Source organism: Mastomys coucha, unplaced genomic scaffold, assembly GCF_008632895.1.
Source record: "Mastomys coucha isolate ucsf_1 unplaced genomic scaffold, UCSF_Mcou_1 pScaffold7, whole genome shotgun sequence".
NCBI lineage: Eukaryota > Metazoa > Chordata > Mammalia > Rodentia > Muridae > Mastomys > Mastomys coucha.
Window position 1 is genome coordinate 75,582,778 of NW_022196913.1, and position 7,233 is coordinate 75,590,010.

Genomic DNA, 7,233 nt, shown 5'->3' on the forward strand with positions numbered 1-7,233 from the left:
GACATGTTTCGGGACATCACCCAGTGTGTTAATTCACCAACCCTCCTCTTTTCTATGACTATAGTCTGAAGAATCTTTTTTGTAAAGGAAGCTGAAAGGTGGCTTGTCTGCCATCTTGGCAATTAGTAAGATAGCTTGCCTTTGGAATGTTAAGAATCCTAGTTTCATAAGCCAGTAATGACAGCAGCAGGTTAAACCCACAGCAGCCTATAACCAGACAGTTTAGGCTTAGTCCCTTCTTCAAAACATATGTGAATAAAATCTGGCTAAGTTTTGTGAAGTGACACAAGCTGTTATAACACTGAAAATGACTGTGTGTGTGTGTGTGTGTGTGTGTGTGTGTCAGTGTAGGTTTGTGAGGTGTGTGTGTGTATGTGTGTGATGTGTGTGTGTGGCATGTGTGTGGCATGTGTGTGTGAGTGCAGGCTTGTTGTGGTATATGTATGTGTGTGCATGAGAGGCCAGAGAATGACGTCAGTGTTTCTGCTCTATCATGTTCTGCCTTATTCCCTTTAGTGAACCTGGAGCCTGGCTGGTGGCCAGCAAGCCCTATCGATCCTCCTGTCTCTGCCCTCAGAGCCCTTGAGTGGCAGGTACAGAGCCTCCCAGTCTTTTAGGTGGGAGCTGGGGTCTGAACACAGGTCCCACACTGGAGTAGAAACAGCTCTCCTCCACTAGCCATCTCGCCACCCAGCTCAAGAGGATTTTTTTTTTTTTTTTTTTTTTTAGGAAGAAGGTACAATTTTAATTTCAACAATATATGAGCCCATTGATTCATTTTTATGTTGTATGTAGAATAAACCCAGACTCCTCAACTAGGCCTGCCAGGCTTCTCATGATCTGCCTATGGACTTTTTCTGTTTTTTTTTTTTTTCCTTCCCACCTGCCCCTTTCACCTCACCTTCACATCCGTGGCCTTTTTTCATCAAGTTATTTGCATATATGTATTTGCATGTACACATACATTCCTAAGTGTAACCTGCTGTGACCATATAATGTTATAATGTTTTCCAGCCTGCACTTGGCACTGGACAACCAATTCTTCTCTTCCCTAGTGAGGGGCACCTCTCCCGCTCCCATCTCTGCCCAGTTGCCTGTAGTCTTGTGTAGGTCTAGACCTCTTGGGCTTTTCCCCGGCTAGTCTGTTTGTTGGAGTCCTCCTTGTTCAGCTCACATCTGGATAGTCATGTTGGTGAGAATTATGGATGGAGTCTCTGATGTCCCTGATCCTCTGGCTCTTGCCATCTTTCCACCTCATCTCCTGCAGTGTTCCCTGAGCCATGGGTGTGGGTTTGTTTTGTAGATGTATCCACTGGAACTGGGTGGCTGTGGACTTACATTAGGCATCAGCCATGTGGGCTGATCTTAGCCTAGCCACAGGGACTCTGCTCTTCCTGCCCTTCCAATTGGATGTGCTCCTTCCTGCAGCTTTTTTATAGCTGTCTATTTCATCCCATACTCTAAGATTACGTGTCACCTCCTCCTTCTTGTGTTCCCTGAGTGCCCCCCAGCCACACTACCATTCTCCCTGTGCACTGCTGCTTTCTCCCTAGTGTATCATGTTTATTTACATGCTATGTCTGTGCTGTTGGAGTATGAGATGTCTAATCTTCACTGGTGTATCTCCACAACCCAAGACTTGCATATACTTGGTATACAGAGTATATACAATTAATATTTGCTGCAACAAAAGCTGTTTATGAGCAAATAAATATTGAATGTATTACAAATACAAGACCTAGAACTTGATGCAGTGTAGGGAAATACAATGCCATACAGAGAGAGTCCCTCTTGGCTCTGTGGGTAAAGGCATTTGCCACTGGGTCTGACAACCTGAGTTTGATCCCAGGGATGTAGGGGAGAGAATTGACTTCTGCAAGTTGTCCCCAGACCGCCACATGCTTACACACACAGACACAAATACAATAAACAAATAAAACATTTAATAAAGGGTCCCGGGCTGGAGAGAGGGCTCAGCAGTTAAGAATACCGACTGCACTTCCAGAGGTCCTGAGTTCAATTCCCAGCAACCACATGGTGGCTCACAATCATCTGTAATGAGATCTGATGCCTGATTCTGGTGTGTCTGAAGACAGCTACAGTGTGCTCACATACATAAACTTTAAAAATAAAAGAGAGTCCTTTATAACTGAGTGACATCTTCTAGTGCACTCCCACGTCTTTGGTAGATTAGAAGCGTGAGGCATGTTGGAGTCACGCGTGCTCCACATTCCCACCATGGCTTGCCTTTAAGGAAGGGCTTATACTATCGTGGAATGCGCTCTTCCTGAGTCAGGAAGCCAACATGTGTTGGTAATTGCATCCAGCATTTATTAGTCAATGGCTTGCCTCGCCATTCCTGAAATACGTGTTTATGAGAGCCCTAAAGTTTGTTAGAAGTTTTTATTGCTGTCCATTTATCTGATCTTCCCCATCCCTCTGTTCTCTAAAGCCCCTGATGGCCATTCTCCTGGGGAGGCTGGTGAATAGGGCTTACATTTTACTTAGCACAGCTGGTAAGAGAACTAGTAGCCAGCCTGGTGGTGCATGGCTGCTATCCCAGCACTTGGGAAACAAAGGGAAGATCAGGAGTTCAAGGCTGGCTTCAGCTATATAAGTAGGCTAGCCCCTTCCCCGCCCCAAAGAAAAGATGAGAGGAAAGGAAAGAGAGAGGGAGGGAGGAGGAGGGGGAGAAGGAGAGAGAAAGAGAAAGAAAGGAAGAGAAAGAGAGAGAGAGAGAGAGAGAGAGAGAGAGAGAGAGAGAGAGAGAGAGAGAGAGAGAGAGTAAAGGAACTCAATCTTCCAAGTCCAAGTCCTCAACATTTTCGGTGCCATCAGGACCCCTTTACACTATAGTTGATTAAAATCTTACAGCTAGCAAAGCACTTTCACGCAAACTGTCTCCTTTGATTCTCTTAACAATCCTGGGGTTGGCAAAGCAGGAAAAAAAAAATCTTTTCCTAAAAATATTTATACCATACTTACCTGGCAGGGGAGATACCGTGATCACGAAGGTGGTTTTCCCAGGGCGAGGCTTATCCATTGCACTCCAGATGTGCTGACCCCCACGAGTTCGCCAAATGTGGGAAACTCGACTGCATAATTTGTGGTAGTGGGGGACTGCGTTTGCGCTCTCCTCTGAAAAAAAAATTGATACCATCTCTTTAAGAAGAGGTGTGCAAGAGCAAAGATACTGTTACTGAGTATGTAATATAAACAAGCCAAAGTTAAGACCACAAGTGTGCACAGATGCAGCAAAGGCTGCGAAGTGCAGGTGGTGAATCTCTGACAACGCCTGGAGGACTTCAATACTTCACAAGACTCGAGGGGGTGGGGTAAGAATCCAGATTTGAAGGGTCAAGTGCAAAAAGGGTCAGAGTCTTCTAGACAGTGGTAAAAGGGCCACAGAAAGCCGCATTCCTCAGACAGTGCCATGCAGAGTGTTGGCTGCAAGTTAGCTTGGCAGCAAGAAGAGAGAAACAGAGAAGAAGTGAGGAAGCTGAAGGAGGACTCCAGTTAGTGAGTGTCAGGGAGGACTCAGTTAGTGTCAGGGAGGACACCCAGTTAGTGAGTGTCAGGGAGGACTCCAGTTAGTGTCAGGGAAGACTCCCAGTTAGTGTCAGGGAGGACTCAGTTAGTGTCAGGGAGGACTCCTAGTTAGTGAGTGTCAGGGAGGACTCTCAGTGAGTGTCAGGGAAGACTCTTAGTTAGTGAGTGTCAGGGAAGACTCCCAGTTAGCTAGTGTCAGGGAGGACTCCGATTAGTAAGTGTCAGGGAAGACTCCCAGTTAGTGAGTGTCAGGGAGGACTCCCAGTTAGTGTTAGGGGGGACTCCTAGTTAGTGAGTGTCAGGGAGGACTTCAGTTAGTGAGTGTCAGGGGAGCTTAGGTCCTAGTTATTTAGTATCAGGAGACCTTAGGTTCTGTTTGACCTATGTTGGGAGTCACAGAAACTCATGCAAATGGAATGCTAGAGATCATTATAATATTAGATGCCCAGCAAGATGGCGCACACCTGTGATCCCTGCACTCGGGGGAATGAGGCAGAAGAGTCATGAGTTCAATTCTAGCCTGGACTACACGGTAAGATCCTGTCTCAAAAAAAAAAAAAAAAAAGATAGACATGGCAACAGTTTGATGGAGTACAGCTGGGCAGATATCAAGACTACTGCATGGTCTGAAGAGATGGCTCCAATCACAAAGTACTTGCTGTGCAAGCATAATGACGTAAACTTGGATCCTCAACACCTGCATAAAAGGCTGTTTGCAGTAATGCATATTTGTAATTCCAGATAAGGTAGAGAGGGGCACTTCCTTAGAATTCCATGGCTAAGCAACCTAGCTGGGTTCACAAGCTCCAGGTCTGGTGAGAGATCATGTTTCAAGAAATAAGATAGTAACTGAGCAAGGCACTCAGGACTGACCTCTGGTCTTCGTACATATATACACATGTATTTATGTACACTTGTACACATGTATTTATGTACCTGTGCATGCACACACGCAAACACGTGCGCACACACACACACACACACACACATACACACGACTGCTGTAGTAGTCGTGTAGGATATGTCTGGCATAAACATGATCATAGACGACATGACAGCTGGAAGTGAATCGGTCTAACACAGAAAGGCCCACAGGGTCAGACCTTGGCTTTAAGTAAGGGAGAGGGATGAAAGAGTGGAACACCAGTGCAGGGCTTCCAGCCTGTAGAGTTAAGTGGCCAACACACTAAATGCATTATTTCTGAGGAAAAGCCTTCTGGAAATAATGAAATGCAAAGTTGGTGTAAGCACGTGGAGTTACAGGCCTGGTGTAAGCATGTGGAGTTACAGGCCTGGACACCAGGAAGGAATTAGGTTTGGAGAGTCTAGGGTCAGAGTTCATGTTGTGTGTTCTATGAATCTCACTCTCCTAGCTCTGCACCTTGCTGCCCATCCTCTGTCCATAGTCCTTTCTTGGCAATTCACTGCAGAGTCCATACTTAAAAACTTAGATATTTTCTTGTGAATTTTCTGTATAGTAGTATGAAAGAGGGGAGAGGAAATCTTAAAAACCCAGTAAATACTCTTTAGCCTGGAATAATTATTTAAAAATTGTTTTGTAATTAAAAAATTAATGTTTTACTTCTAAATTAAAAAAATCTCAAACTTTTACATTAAACATTTACTTTATCATTCTACGTATAAACCTAACAACTTGATATCTTATCCACTTAATCATTTAAAACTGCATTTATTAGTTTAATAATTTGACTATTTTTTCAAACATGCTGATTTTCTGATTAACAAACCTTAAATTATAAAGTAGCTCTCATTAAGATAATAAATTAGTTAGGCAGGGTGTCACACTCCTGTAATCCCAGCACTCTGGAGAGTAAGATAAGAGAACCACTGAATATTAGAGAGCACCTATGGCACCATTAGGAGATCCTGTCTCAACAAAGCAAAACAAAATAAGGGAGTTGGAGAGATGGCACAGCAGGTAAGTGTTATTGATTGCTATGTAAGCATGGGGACCTGAGTTCAAATCCCCAGGACCCACATGAAAAGCCAGGCCTAGCCACACACAGGCCACAGCACTTAGGGGTAGAGGCAGGATTGTTGGGAATCAGCGACTGCCATTCCAGCTCTAGTTCAACGAGACCCTGTCTAAGGAAATAAGAGAATGACAGAACAAGACACTAGGGGACCTTTAAACTGCTCTTCGTGGGCTAATGCACCACCCTTCACATGCAAATACATCACAAACATACAACTTACACACACACACACACACACACTCACTCACAATGCAAATAAACTCCAACACCCTAACAGAATGAGTAACAAGAAAGGAAATAAAACTAATTGCTTTTCTTTTTTTTTTAGATTTATTTATTTTATGTATATGAGTACACTGTTGCTGTTTTCAGACACACCAGAAGAGGGCATAAGATCCCATTCCAGATGGTTGTGAGCCACCATGTGGTTGCTGGGAATTGAACTCAGGACCTTTGCAAGAGCAGTCAGTGCTATTAACTGCTGAGCCATCTCTCCAGTTCCCACTAATTGCTTTTCTACTTCTACCTCTGTCACAGATTTTTGGGGTGTGGTGGAGAATAAGTGGATAAAATATATTGAGTGTAAAGTCCAGTGCCCAGCTACACAACCTCAGATCGGCTCTTCCAAGTACAGAGATGCTCATTGATATGCACAGATTTGGGGTCGTGCTAATTGTGGTGTCTGATAGTTTTTATTTGCAAGTTTATTTTTGTTGTTGTTTTTGTTTATTTGGTGGGTTTTTGTTTGTCACAAGGTTTCTGTTAGCCCTGGTTGTCCTGGAACTCACTCTGTAGACCAGACTGGCCTGGAATTCAGATCTACCTGTCTCTGCCTCTTGACTGTTGGGATTAATGACATTCACCACCACATTTGGCATATTAGCAAGTACTTTTTTAATAATAAAGTTTATGGGGCTGGTAAGATGGCTCAGTGGGTAAGAGCACTGGCTGCTTTTCCAGAGGTTATGAGTTCAATTTCCAGCAACCACATGGTGACTCACAACCATCTATAGGGGGATTTGAATGCCCTCTTCAGGCAGGCAGACATATATGCAGCAGAGAACTCATACATTAATTTAAAATAATAACAATAGTAGTAGTAGTAGTAAAATAATAAAAATAAAAATAATAGGGCTGGAGAGATGGCTCAGCGGTTAAGAGCACTGACTGCTCTTCCAGAGGTCCTGAGTTCAATTCCCAGCAACCACATGGTGGCTCACAACCATCTGTAATGGGATCTGATGCCCTCTTCCGGTGTGTCTGAAGACAGCAATAGTATACTCACATACATTAAATAAACAAATATTTAAAAAAAAAAAAATAAAAAAATAAAAATAATAAAAATTTATATTTTTTAATTTCAAAAAGTAAAAACAACCAAGATAGCTAAGTTAAAGACATAGGTAAATTGTAATTTTTTTGTAAAAGTCCCAAAGTAGCAAATAAACTTAAATTGTCTGTAATTTACAATCAAATCTAGAGTAGTACGTTCTATAATTTAATTCAGCATTACTTAGTTAATTTTTTAGTCACTTTATTATTTCTAGTAAATATTATTAAAGATTAGGACTGTTTAAAATATCATACACGTCGGGTGGTGGTGGCGCACGCCTTTAATACCAGCACTTGGGAGGCAGAGGCAGGTGGATTTCTGGTCTACAGAGTGAGTTCCAGGACAGCCAGGGCT

At 43.1% G+C, this 7,233-nt stretch overlaps 1 non-coding gene across 1 annotated transcript; it reads left to right on the forward strand.

The window, feature by feature from the left end:
* The first annotated feature begins 2,977 nt into the window (after positions 1 to 2,977).
* On the forward strand, positions 2,978 to 3,141 carry LOC116082946. The gene has a single exon (XR_004115548.1). It is a non-coding gene; the product is annotated as a U1 spliceosomal RNA (small nuclear RNA).
* Positions 3,142 to 7,233: the final 4,092 nt, after the last annotated feature.